Here is a 14074-nt window from a genome sequence, read left to right as displayed (position 1 = left end):
AATAGATGCTAGCTATTATAGGTGATAAATACTGGTTGAGTGAAAAGATTAGTTAACTGAATGAGATAAAGTTTGTAAAGAACCACATACAAAGCCTGGAATAATAGTAAACACAAAATGTTAGTGCCATCCTTCCTTCATTATTGAGAGAATCCCTCAAGGGAAGCTGTCATCAAAAGAGTTCAAGAAATGTTAAGTAGACAAAGTTAGAATGAAAAAATATGGGAATTTATTATTATCCAATAGCCAGCTCATAAGCTGTTCATGGCCATTTCTGAAGGAGACAATCCTATGGACTCTTACCACTGAGTGTCAATTCTGGCAATGGGTTGGGAAGTAAAGGGAGCCTGTAGGGAGCTGAGGGTTTGGGACAACATTCATGGTATGGAGAGCAAGTGAAAGTGGCATACGCTGTGTGGAAGCATCCAGGAGCACTGGAGCTTGATGGCTGATACTTGATGACTGAGGCCTTGGAACAAAAGTAGTAGGAAGAGCTGGGGCTCTGCAGACCTTAGAAAACTGGAAGTAGGAAGAGAACAAACAAGTTCCTAAGGGAGTTTGAAGAAGAAAAATAGAGGTAGTGGAAAGTCTTAATCTCTAACCAGACCAAAGGATAGAAAGAAGCTTCTTGTGACAAAAAAGCACAGAATTAAGGGTTAAACCAGTTCCTCCTGGGCTACTGGAGATGTTCCTTTGCAAAATGAACTAAGAGCGAGTGTGTGCAGAAATTAAAAGAAAATTGGATGACTTTCATAGGTGTTGCAATGCACTGAGCTTGCCTGGTGTGCTGATGTGGATAGGGTTTGACAGCAGGATTCACTGGGAGTTTGAGGTGAAGATCATGAAAGATCATAACTCATCAAAGCAACATGAGGAAGGTGAAGCCGAAGAATTGCCAGTAGGGATTGACTACAGATAACAGTTTAAGGAGAAAGTTGATGCTTAAATAAATAAATAATTTTTTAAAAAATCCATCAAGAATACATGAGATCAAGAAAAGAGGTCTTTGATCCTGTTGTCCAAAATTCAAGGTAAAAGTCTACTTATTCACCTCAACATAAGAGACGGGAACAGAGGTGTACATGACAAGCTTTGGATCTGGGAAGATTCATGTGTGCTCTCTCCAATCGAACCTTCCTACTTGCAATTATTCCTCATCTCTATGAAAAGCCCACATTGGGGACTTGACTTCTCAAGCATAGAATACCATTTGGCAGCCGGGAAGGAAGGAGTTAAAGAAACATGGTTGTGGCACAGCTGGGAGCCATTAACAATTAAGTTCTTGGACAGAAACCCAGCAGGAAGCTGACAAGGGGCTACAGAGACACAATGGCCTCTGAAAAGTAAAAACTTGATTTAGAAATGAATGAGCTGCCTTTACCAGTGAACCTTCAGCAAAACCCAAATCCCCTAATTAAGAATGAAGAGCAGATATTGGTTAAGAGTTTATATTATGCCTTGCCATAAATCAGCATTCTTAATAAGAAAGAAAATGGGTAAGTTAATAATTTCTGAAAATATATTTTTTAAAACTACATAAGATAAGAAAATGGTCTTGACCTGACTTAAAAATCCATAAACATAAGATACCTTAGTGCTTTCAGCCATTTGCTTCTCAGTTCTGTTTCCATTTTTGATGGCAAGAAGTTTGATTTTGGAGATACACTAACAAATCTAGTACTTAGAGTGATATTATCTCAGAGTTCCCAGGTCTCATGCTTTTCAGTTCATATTTTCTCCCTGCCTCTGATCCCCTCACATGAAACACCCCATCTTCCTACTGATTTTTCTTGTTTCTCTCTAGCCCAACAGAATCCATACTAGACATCCATGATTCTCTAATATTCTCTGATAAAATTTAATTCATGATAAATTTGCAGAAACCTATGGGTTACTCCAGCCAATCTTCATTTCTTCTTTCTCCTACCATCTCTAGTCCTTACATTAATGTTTCATCTCCACCATCACTATTGGCCCAATCTGATCATGCTAAGTTTGGCACTTTATTTCATGTTGTCTTTGAGCCATTCAGTTGTCTAATGTATAAAGCATTACCTTCTAATAAAGACTTCAAATCACTTGACAGCAGGGGAATGCCTCATGATTCATGTTTATCTTCTGTACTGCCTTATTCAGTGCAATTTACACAATAAAACCAAAAGAGTTATAAGTCTTTTTAGAACTGAATGAGCACCTCTGCATAACTGAAAACTGCCTAGGCTGTTTGAGAAGGTAGTAGGTAGAGAAGGAACAAGAGAGTACACTGATATATAAAATAGTAGGCCTGGTCAAAAAACCTTCTCTGTGTAAGACTCTTAAGGAGAATATAATATAAAAAGTCAAATGGAGGAGTATTCTGATAACATAATTTACACTTGTTTACATAAGACTTAAGATGAAATGAATACAAGAGTGAGAGCCATTTCCTTACTTGATCACCATTACTACTGGTTAGCATAGCACCTGACACAACAGAGGAACTCAGTCATATGTGTTGAATGAAGGAATAGTTGAAAATAATCAGTCAATGGTAATATCAATATTTGACTGGATTAGCCAGGAAATATTTCCCAGATACATTGGGGAAAATATTAATTTAATGATGGGAGGGGACATAATTTGAGGCTTCACAAGGAATGAGATTACTTAAGCAAAAGTTAATGGCCTAAGAAATCATAGGGAAGAGAAGGTTGTAGAACACTTTTCACTTTTTCTTTTTAAGAGAGAGGGTTAAGGGATGGTGTGGAAAGGGTGATTATGAGCCCTAGAAAGTTGTGAGCATTGGAGAAGTGAGTATAAAAAGAGCTGGGGGTAGAGAATAATTTAAGTTGATGGAGTCAGAACTTTGAGAGCCTATCAGGAAGTTACGGCAATTAAGAGGGATTAATCCAAACAGATTATTTGGATAGTCTATCAGGAACAGGAAGATATAGGGGGAAAAAGGGCTTGCTTGGGCTTAATGCTATTAGGGAGTATCATTTTCTGGGACCTAGTCCTACAGGCTTCTGTGATGTTAAAATCAAGCTGATAAGTCCCTGGAGGACTTAGAAGCATTTTACTGCCCTCATTTGGAAAGTGAAGCCATTGACCTCAAATCTGAGGAATGTGTTACTTTGTTCTCTTAATAATAATAATGAATTTTCCCAGTGCTAGCAATACACAAATGCAAGATGCCAGGATGGAGTTGAAAGTGCTCTGCAAAATGGACGGTCCAAACGATGATTGGCCTTGGAAATCTGTGCCAGTGAGACCAGCTTCCATCCAGCCCAAAGAAGTCATCTGACGAGTTTTCACAGCTGAATAAGAGCTGAAAAGATCAAAGGGTCCCCTGATGTTTAGGTTGTGTCAGGAGCAAAAAACTAGATAAGGAGCCACATTTCACCAGCACCAAGAATCACACTCCTTCTTCACCTCTTTGAAATGTCAGTTGGAATTTTGTAAATGGACATAAAGGAGGATGTAGCTATGCTAGGCAACCATCGATTCATGATCAATGGTCAAGATATTTTGGAAGCCGTGTAAGTAGCACAGATACTCACCATTCCTGTGATAAGGTTTTTATCTTCTTTTGAGAGATAGTCCCAAATTTTAGCAGAGTTCTTGGCTAGAAGGAAAATACAACCTCACTTCTCTATCAGTTTTGACTCATATTCATTTTTCTGTATGAATTTGACACACATTTGTCAAGAAAAAATATTTTATAGAAGCATTTTTTTAAATGCTGTAGGTAGGAATTGGCTGTGCTTTCTAATTAGACCCTATAAAAAGCCAGTTCCCACGTGAACGAAAGTTCCCTTGGGTTACCAATAGCGGGCCTCGTTGGAATGTCGGGAAACTCAGGCAGAATCGTTGGGGCCAATCTCATACCATCTGCTCAGCATCCTCAAAAATCCTATTCCAGAAGGCAGTTCTTCGAGTTTTTAGGCGTGTTTTTGACTTCACTCAGTGTGGCTGATAAAAATAACCTTCATATTTTGAATCACAATTCCATGCATACGTTCCTAAAAAAATTGGGCAAAAATTTCAGTCTCTCTAGTCTCCCTCATTGTCTGTCTCGCAAACTGTACTTAGCTGAGAGAACCAGTCTCCTTCCTTAATGACTGTATATTAAGATGCTGTCATCTCGTTAAAGAGTGTGCCAAGTGGATGTCTTCCTTTGATCACTTGTCCTCTGTTCCTGTGGACTTAGAGTTGCAGCAGCCTCTATTGTTTGAGTGATAAGTCCATATCTGGTGAACAGGGGAGTTCTTGCTATCAGGGTGAGAGGAATGTCTTTAATTATTTATTATCTACTTTCTGTAAACTCAACTCAAATATAGCAGGCAGCAAGCAGAAACCAAAATGATGTCTTGTTAAGATTCATAGTGTTTTCTCTGAAAAGAACATATTCTTTATCAAGGACTGAGAAAGTGTCCTTTTCCCTTTTCCTTCAGCATATGAAATATTTACTTGTTAGGTCGCCTCTGAAATAACCGTTTTCCGTAGAGCTGTAGCGGCCCAGCCCATCAGTGTGCTGGTTAATTAAGTGTGACCTAAACCAACTTGACTTGAGCTCTGCATTAAATGCACAAAACCCATTTGAGCTGACCAGCAGTAGAAGTGGTACTCAGAGAAATTGGAAAGGATTTCTCCCAAATGCTTTCTACTTACTTACAGCACTCAAGTAATGGTTGAAGATTAGCATATGACATGACAGATTACATTAAGTCATGTCTTTGCAGTGCTTTATGACAGCACTATCACATTAGCTTCTTAGCACTGGCACATCGAGGCATGCAAATGTTTTCAGACCCTCTTATTCAAATCTACAAGCTGACATGGCAGCCCTGATATGATTATTAGTCATTTGAGAGACTTTAATTCATGTCATCAGATAACAGGTTCTGCTAAAAGGTTATAGAAACTGTCTGCTTTTAATGAAGCTCTCAAAAAAAGACCCTCAGAAACCCTGTTACACACCAAAAGCCTTGGTTTGACTTTATTGACAAGATCCCCCTAAGAATGAACTTGAGTGGAATAGCTAAATAGACATCCAGACATTGGCAATATTGTCTGTTTTTCAGAGAAGACCCTGTGGGATGGTTGCGGTGATCTCCCCTCTCACCACACTCCCTCCAGCTCATTCTAATTTGACTGTAGCCTCCAGTACACAGCATGGATGATGACCCTTAGACATTTCTAGAATCTGATATCCAATGTGAGTCTTACAGGCATAAAGATAAATTATTCCTAGAACATTCATTACAGTTTGGGAATCAGTACTGCCATAGCTCACAGTAATGGGTTAATGGTGTCTGGCCAAGCTTGGCATGACTAAGTGGTGATGTGATTGAAGACCATTGGAGTTTGTAATCCGTAGTTTGTTTGCTGTAAATCGGTTTTGTAGTCAAATGCTTTGTTTTATAATGTGGTGATCTGCACTTAGGCCCCCATAGAACCTGTCTTTTCAAAATGCTTCCACATAAATCAATGGAATTTGGCACCAATGATGATCTTGTCAGAATGAAGGAAGATGGCACTAGGAAGATGGACTGGTGCACTGCAATGAAGCAGGGCACCACAGAGAGACCTCGGCAGGTGAAAAAAGTGTTTCATGAAGGATCCAAGAGACAAAGCATTTCCCAAAATCTGGAAAAGTGAATGCAAATTTTCTTTCCTTTTCTTAATTTTTTTCTTAAGGTCCAAAACAATGAATACTGAAAAATCATTGCTGGAGAGCTTCTTAAGAGCAGAGAGTAAATGTATTGATCAGCCTCTAAAATCTGTTTTGTTTTTCCTTTTTTTCGGTTATTAATGTTCAGTGTCAAAGTGTTCATTCAGATCTCCGGAGTAAAGAAAGACACATTTACAGTTTAAAGTAAACTAATTTATAGCCATTCAACTAAGAAAATATTCAAAATTATTTGATTTGTGGTTGATTCCATTTCTTTCTATGCAGAGGTGTTAACATATATTGCCTTAACTAAATTATGAATTTAATGTTATTCATATTACCTTTTTTCTCTAAGTTTCTTTTCCTTGTTTCTTTTCAATTTAACAACTGTTTTTGAGATCATCTAGTGTATGGTCTATCTCTGTCCTTCCTTGCAGCTTTTCTTCTAACCTAAAGTATAATATTTTCTAAAGTAATCTTGGCTGAAAAGGTGAGTAACATACCAAACATGGAGAATATAAAGGGGCATTGATAAACTATCTTGTAAACAAGTTGTGATTTAACTAAGAGCTTCTCTTAAAAAATAGTCTGAAGAGAGCAAAGAAATCAGAAAAAGGCATTAGATTATATAAATCAGATCATTCTCTTCCCTCCCCTTTCCACCAGCCTCTTTTGCCCCTTTCACACCTGCCAGGCTGTGGTCACAAAGGGCAGGGGCACAGTGTGTGTCTGATGGGAGATGGCTCTCTGGAGAATCTCATGACCGGCAGGAAAATGCTGCTGAACACCCCCCTCCCCTCCATGGCTCTTTTCTCTCTGACCCGCAAAGCAAGTTCCAGGTGGACACTCCAGGTGTGCAAGCATGTAGTGAGCATCTGAACTAGGCCAGACTCTGTTCAGCAGTAGAAAATCAAGCCACATGTGCAGCACGTGTCGCCTGTTGCTCGCTCCATTCAGGCTGCAAAGCAGGAAAGGTGAGTCACTCTCTTTTCTGCAGCCTGATTTGATTTTGTGAAATTTATAATTTCTCCACATTATAGAAGTGATAGCCGGCCTTCCTTAGTACCCCTAAACTCATTTTCCATTTTGGTTGATGTCCCTTCCCACCTTCTAACACTTTCAAGCAGATTTTGTTTTTCTTTTTTCAATTAGAACTGACCTCCTTTTCTCTTTTAATAACACCACACTAAAATATATATATTTTTTTCTTTCCGCTTTTTAGTGATTTTTTCCTGAAAATAATTCCTCTAGGCTCCAGGTAACCCAAGGATGGTGGTGCCTTATTCATCTTTATATGCCCACTACCCAGCACAGTGCCTGATACGTGGCATATGAGCTATAATTGTTTAGTGACTAGATAAATGAGTAAATAGAGAAATAACTTTGGAAACTATCACAACCATACAGAGAGCTGTATTCTCATTCTTGGTCACATTCTCTTTTGCCCCTCCTAAAAAAACAGTGTTTCTCTATTGACTGCCTTTTCTGCCTCCCTATGACCCTCACTTTATATATGCATGTATGTATGCATATAAGTATGTGTGTGTGCATATATGTATCTGTGTATGCATATATGTATGCATGTGCACATGCATATATGTATGTATGCATATGTGTGTGTGCATGCGCATGTGTATATATGTGCGTATGCATGTAAGTGTATGTGTGTGTGCATGCATATATGTGTGTGCACATATATGTTTGTGCATATGTGTGCATATATGTGTGTGTGCATATATGTATATGTGTGTGTGTATAGGTGTGCATTACACGTTGACTTCACTTTTAATGTTTCTTCCATGCCATAGATTAGGAATTTAGTAATTTTTGATGCATAGACACTTGCCCCTGGATTGTAGTAAAATTATGAGTTGTGTACAACCAACTACTGTTGGTACTTTAATCTCCTCTGCCTCTTTGGTGTAGCAGCCACCATTGAAACTTGGATCTAGTCACTTACACAAACTCCCCTTTGATACTGGTACCCGATCCTCCCAATATTTTTGAAACAAAGGACCGAACAAATGTTCTGAATGTGTTCTTGGACCACCTGCCTGTTCTGTGGGCCTCAGAGACAAAATGCTGGCTCTCTGGTCTCCAAAACATATAAAGAATATACAAATAACTTAAGAATATCATTTGGATGCCAATATTTAATATCCCACAAAATTCTCACTGGCTTAAGCCAATTTCCCAGCACAGTGTTCTCCCATTTCTATTTCTCTCCATCTCAGGGTTTTCAAAGAAAACAAACATCTGCATCCATAGATTAGAGCCCTCCTATAAACACATGTTCCTATCAAAACCAATCAAAACGGAAAAAGGAAAGAACACAATATTATACATTTTTCTTTAGATCTGATGTCTGATTTTCATTAGGTTTAACCTTATTTCTTTTAGAACCTAGGCAGTGACCCAATATTTATTTTCCTGGCTGGGCCCTGTTCTCACCAATATTTCACTCTGGCTCCTAGAGGCCTTTCTGAGGAGTTCAAGGCTCTCACACTCCCTTTTCTCTTCTGCTGCCCCTTGGAGACACGCATTCGTCACATGTATCCTTTTCATCTCAGAGTTAATTCTGAGCCCTTTCTTTCCTCCTATTCACAACTTCTTAATTTCTCCCTTTCTTATTGGATTTATGACTCAGTACTTTAATTTATTCATCATATAATATCTTTGTAACTCATTTTTTCTAGTAATTTACACTGGACCATATGCTTTCTGCTGCTGCCTCCTATTATATTGATCTGTAAAGCTTCTGGGGGCAATGATTAGCATGAAAGAAGCCCCGCAAATGAAAGTTATATTGTATCCTATTTGTTCTCTTTTGAACAAAATATATTTCAGAGTTCTCCAAGTGGTATCAGATATTCTTTAATTTTTCAGGGTTTTGTATGATTTCAGTTATATATATATATGTGTGTGTGTGTGTGTGTGTGTGTGTATGCCTTTTTTGAAACTCGAAACAAAACATTGTTTTTTAAAAATTTGACATTAACTTGAAATTAATACAGTCCTCAGTTGTATTTTGCAGCCCGCGTTGATCCTCAAAGCCAAAACTTCTCCTAAATTCCTTATAAGGGAGCTTAAACCACATAGCAACTAGCTTGTGTGCAGGGCATGGTTTCTGTTAGATCTGTCTGATCCATTTGCATAGGTCATATGAGATAACATATAAGCTAGTACTTCAACTGTACTGATGGTACAAATAACAAGGCAAGAGTCAAATACCAGGGGTGGCACTCACATCTCTGACTTCTGAGCTCCTCAGGCATAAAACAAAGACGACACTAATGCTTATCCCTAGCAATGTCCTGAGGGTCACAGGAGAAAACGTGTGCAAAAACACTTTACCAATAGAAAAGAAACTTACAAAATATTGATGAATATTTTTTAAAAGGCACAATGTAATATTCATATCCTTTGTTCTTTGTTTATACTCTTTGTTCTTTGGATCTCACAGGGACTAAAGCATGTTCCTTTGCATTCCATAAACAAAACTTTGGCCAGGGTTATTTGTGCTAAGAAGTAACATGCCATGTCAACTGAAAGATACGAATCAACCAAAATTATACAGTGCCGCTATTTCTAAACAAGATCTTCAAACAATCTGTGGCTTTCCACACTCAACAAAAGGATATAATCAATAAGTAGTCTGGCAGTCCCTAAGTCTGGTCTTGCACGTGGAATGCTGGGAATTTTGTATCCCCAGATCATTTTAGGAATTAACCCTAGGCCCAGTCCATAAACCTGAGGATTATCTTCCTTAACTCTGAGAGGAGCCAGCAAAGATAAGCCCCAGAGGGAAGGCTGGGACAAGAGTTTAACTGGGTCTCTGCATCCAACTCTCAATATGACCTTGAGCCAGTCTGTGAGTCTATGAGAGAGATGGACTGAGCCATAGGATTGGAAAGTCTTTATCAATGGAACCCTGAGTTCAAAGCAGCGTACATGGAAGCCTATTTTATGACACAGCTACAGTTGAAACTCCTGGAGTTGAAACGGGAATGGGTGTCTAAAGCCCTGCTCACAGGAACTCTGCTTAACCCATACCATGTCACCTTCTGCTTTAGAGTCCATAAGGCACCTGAGAAAACCATTGGATAAAATGATTTGCCATATTCCTCTGGCTTCTTCCTAGGAAGACCTTTTCCTTCTGTCTTTTGTCATCCAAGGCCTAGCTCAAAATCTTTTCTGCTTTTTCTCTTCTTATCTCAAAGTTTTCTCCTCCACTCTTTTTACTTTGGAAATTTAAGAGATATGACAGAATAGAAAAACAATAAAACAAATGCTCATATTCATACCACCTAATATTAGTAACATTTTGTTTTATTTGCTTTTAATACTTTTTAAGAAATAAAACTTTACATATATATTTAAGAATATAAATTACACATAAATATATAATATTACTTGTATATATTTATTAAGTAATAAATTATTTAATTTAATATTAAATAATATTTGTTTATTTATTTCTCTCTCCCCAGAGGCAACCATTATGATGGATTTACTGTGCATCCTTCCCACCTATATTTTAATACAAAAACAAAACAAAACCTATATATGCTTCCATAAATAATATATGACATTTTTGCTCTGATTTTGTAACAGATATAATGTTCTGTTTCTTGGAGGTTTTTTTTGTTTGTTTGTTTGTTTTAATCCTTCTAAGGATTATGCCAAAAACATAGCCAGGTTGATTATTTTATTAAACTGTTGTATAGTTTTTCTTCATATGACTATTCCACATTTTATTTATGCATTTCCCTATCTATGATCTTTTAGGCAGTTTTTCCCCTCCATTCAAACAATCCTAAAATATGTACTTTTAGAGCTTTTTATAGCTGTCTCTCTACTCTCCACAGCTATAAGAGTCTCTCTATATTGTACACCTAAAAGTGATATTGTTGGACCCTAAGGTATTTACTTTACACAATTTACTAGAGACTGCCAAATTCTCTCCAAAATGTTGTTAACAATTCAACTCTTAGAGTTCTCAGTATTTCATATTCTTGAACTCTTAAATTGTTTTACATTTTGATTAAGAAAAAATTCTATAGAAGGGTTCCTAAATTGGGGGATTATAATTTTTATTTGGAGATTGTAATTCAAATTTCTTGGGAATTACAATTAAATACCTTGGCTTATTTTCTGATTTTGTTGTTATCTTTTTCTTACCTTTTTAAAAGTGCTTTTTATGTATTCTGGAAGTTAATTGCTAATCAATTGTCTATCATATGTTAAAAATATCTTCTCCAGTCTCTCACCATTATTTTATCTTTGTATTATTATTATCCCCATTTCACAGGCAAAATAGTGGGCTACAAGAAACTTAAGAAATGAATTCTACAAATTCATGTAGAAGAGTAAAAGTATATGAATAAGCAAGAAAGTTTGAAATAGATGAGCAAAGAGATGGTGCAGTGTGGCAGCTTTTTGCAGCTGCAGGACTGAGGTCCCCATATTTTTGCTGGCTGTCAGAGCCGGCGGCTGAATTCAACTGCCAGAGGACAGCCACCTTCCTTGTTACATGGTCCTATGACATGTAACAGACAGTACTGGAGACTCTATGTTGCATCAAGTCCTCCTCACTTCAAATCTCTGACTTCAGGAGGAGCTCAGGCCCTTTTAAAAGTTCACCTCATTTGGTCAGGTTCCATACAGAATAATCTCCCTATTTTCAGGTCAGTTGATTTGAGACCTTAATTAGATCTGAAGATCCTTTCAACTACACATAGGTTAGTGTTTGATTAAATTACAGGAAGAAGATGTGTGTACACCAGAAGGCAGGAATCGTAGGGGCATCTTAGAATTCTGCCTACATGGAAGGTCCTTTCTCTCCTCCCTTTCAGGATGTTTCCCTTTAAATCTGTGGTTTTCAGCCAGGGATAACCTTGCCCCCAGGGGATATTCGACAATGTCTAGAAACATTTAAACTTGTCAAAATTGAGGGGAGAGGGTGCCACTGGTATCTAGTGGGGTAGATAGCACAATGCATTGGACAATCTCCCACAACAAATATCTTGCCTAAAATGTCAGTGGTACTGAGGTCGTGAAAACTTGCTTTATATTTACATTACTTTGTTGGCAGACTTTTGGTTAGTACTTACCTGATCTAACGCCTCCCAAAACTTTATTTTCTACCTTCTCTATTATTTGCTTTTAAAATAGTATCTTGAAAAAAAAGCATATATCTGAATTTGATTTTATCTAATCTGAGAGTCTCTGTCTTTTAATTCATGAGTTTGCTCCTTATATGCGTTATTAATACTTATACTTAATACAGTAAGTATTAAGCTAAGGTTTTTCTCCTACAATCTTAGCTTTTTGCCCATTTGTTTTTGCTTTCTGTTGGATGATGAGTTCTGCTTGTTTCTTTTTCTCCCCCCTCCGCCTTTGAAAAAATATTTCAAGTTTATTCTTTTTACTTAAGTAATAAATGTAAGTAAATTTTTACTTAAATTAATATTTCTCTAAAAAAGTTAGAATAAATATCTTAATTTTCCTCCTAAACAAGATAAAATTTCTAGCATATTTTAAATTTCCCATCAAGTTAGCATCCTTTCTAATGCTCAAGTTGTTATCTATTCTTTCTTGTTCTATAATGAATGTTATTAACTATAAGAGAAATATTATTAACTATTGTTTTATCATGATTACTATTCCATATTGTTTATAGGTATTTGTGGTAATAGTACATTTATTATGTTCATAGTCATTTCTGCTTTAGATTTGCCACCTTGATTTACTGATGTCCTGACACATCTATTTTTTTTCTTGAAGCGCATTCTTTCCTCCTAGTATAATTTACCTCACAGAAGTAATTTTAAAGTAGCTCTTTCAGGGAGCCCTGTAAGTAGCAAACTTTATGATCTCCAGGATGTATGTCTATTAACATATCTATTTTAATCTCACCTTAAGTGATTGGTTCGTTTTCAATTCTAGGCTTATGATAATTTTTGCTCAAATTTTCAAATACATTAATTGGATTATTTTAGAGATACATGGCTGCTGCTCCTGAGTCTGTTGCTAAATTTATTGCCATTCCCTTTGGAATAATCTTTCTTTCGTCTGGTGACTTTTACGATTTTTTTCTTTATCCATGATATTCTGTAAATTCCCTACAGTGTTTCTAAGCGTAGGCTTATTTTTAATTCTACCAAGCATTCAATGTATCTCTTCAATTTAAATTCCTGTTTTTGTCATCTGAAAATTTGTCAACTGTTTCTCTTCAAATATTACCTATTTGCCATTCTTTCTGTGTTCTACTTTCAAAATTCCTGTTAGAAGTAGATGTGCCTCTCCCTGTTCCTCCCACCAAATACAGCTAAGATTCCTGGACAACATGCCAAGTAAACATCAAGAGTGTTGGGGTCCTCAGGACTTTCAGAGCAACAATGGTGGTGGGCTATTTTTTTTTTTACTGCATATATCCCAGATTCGGTGCTGAAGGGACCAGCAATCTGTAAACACCAAGGGCGTAAACAAAAAAGCCCCAAGAAAAGTTGGCTCCTTTTGCCCAAAAGACATGGAAAAGAGCAGCCTAGCAAAACAGAAAGCTTTTAAACAATAACACCCTGCTCCAGCCAGACACCACAGAAAAAAAATCTACAGCCTAACCCCCACCTCTCTCAGCAAAGGGAGAGTGGGGCATCTAGACTTCACCCTTGTCTGACTGGAATGAAGTGTTTCCCTGCCCCCCATCTACCAGGGTGATATCAGAGAAGGCCAAGTGGGAAGCCAAGACTTTAACCCAAGGATAGTAACAAGGAAAGTCTCACTTCTGTGGTGTCATTGGAGACTATGTGGGGAACCCTACACTTCCTCCACTACTTATTGATTGTGAGGCACACCTCTCCTCTCCTTTCTGGGTTGGTGTCAAAGGAGACCTAGAGGAGAGCCAGGACTTTCACCACGTTTCAGAGGTAATGGAGTCCCCCCACTACAGGATCTGTGAAGGTCCTATGGGGAACCTGGACTCCCACCCCGACGTGGCAATAATAGCAAAGTGATGCTTCCTTTCTCTACTCATGCAGTATCATAGGAGGCCTGATAAATAGAAGATTTAAATAAAATCTGGAATCTCAAAATGTAATACCCCAAATTTCCAGGGTACAATTGAAAATCACTCATCATACCATGAGTGACGAAGATCTCAATTTGAGTGAGAAAAGAGAATCAGCACATGTCAATACTGGAATGGTACAGTTATTGGAATTATCTGGCAAGGATTTTAATACAGTCATCATAAAAATGCTTTAAATGAATGATTACAAAGAAGCTTGACACAAATGAAAAAATAGAAAGTCTCAACAAAAAAGTAGAAGACATAAAGAAGAATCAAATGGAAATTTTTTATTTGAAATACACAATAATTGAAATGAAAAACTCAGATGAGCTCAACAGCAGAATGGAAAG

The sequence above is a fragment of the Stenella coeruleoalba genome (genome assembly GCF_951394435.1).
Source record: "Stenella coeruleoalba genome assembly, chromosome: 1".
In the NCBI taxonomy this organism is placed as follows: Eukaryota; Metazoa; Chordata; class Mammalia; order Artiodactyla; family Delphinidae; genus Stenella; species Stenella coeruleoalba.
This window is presented reverse-complemented; position numbering follows the sequence as displayed.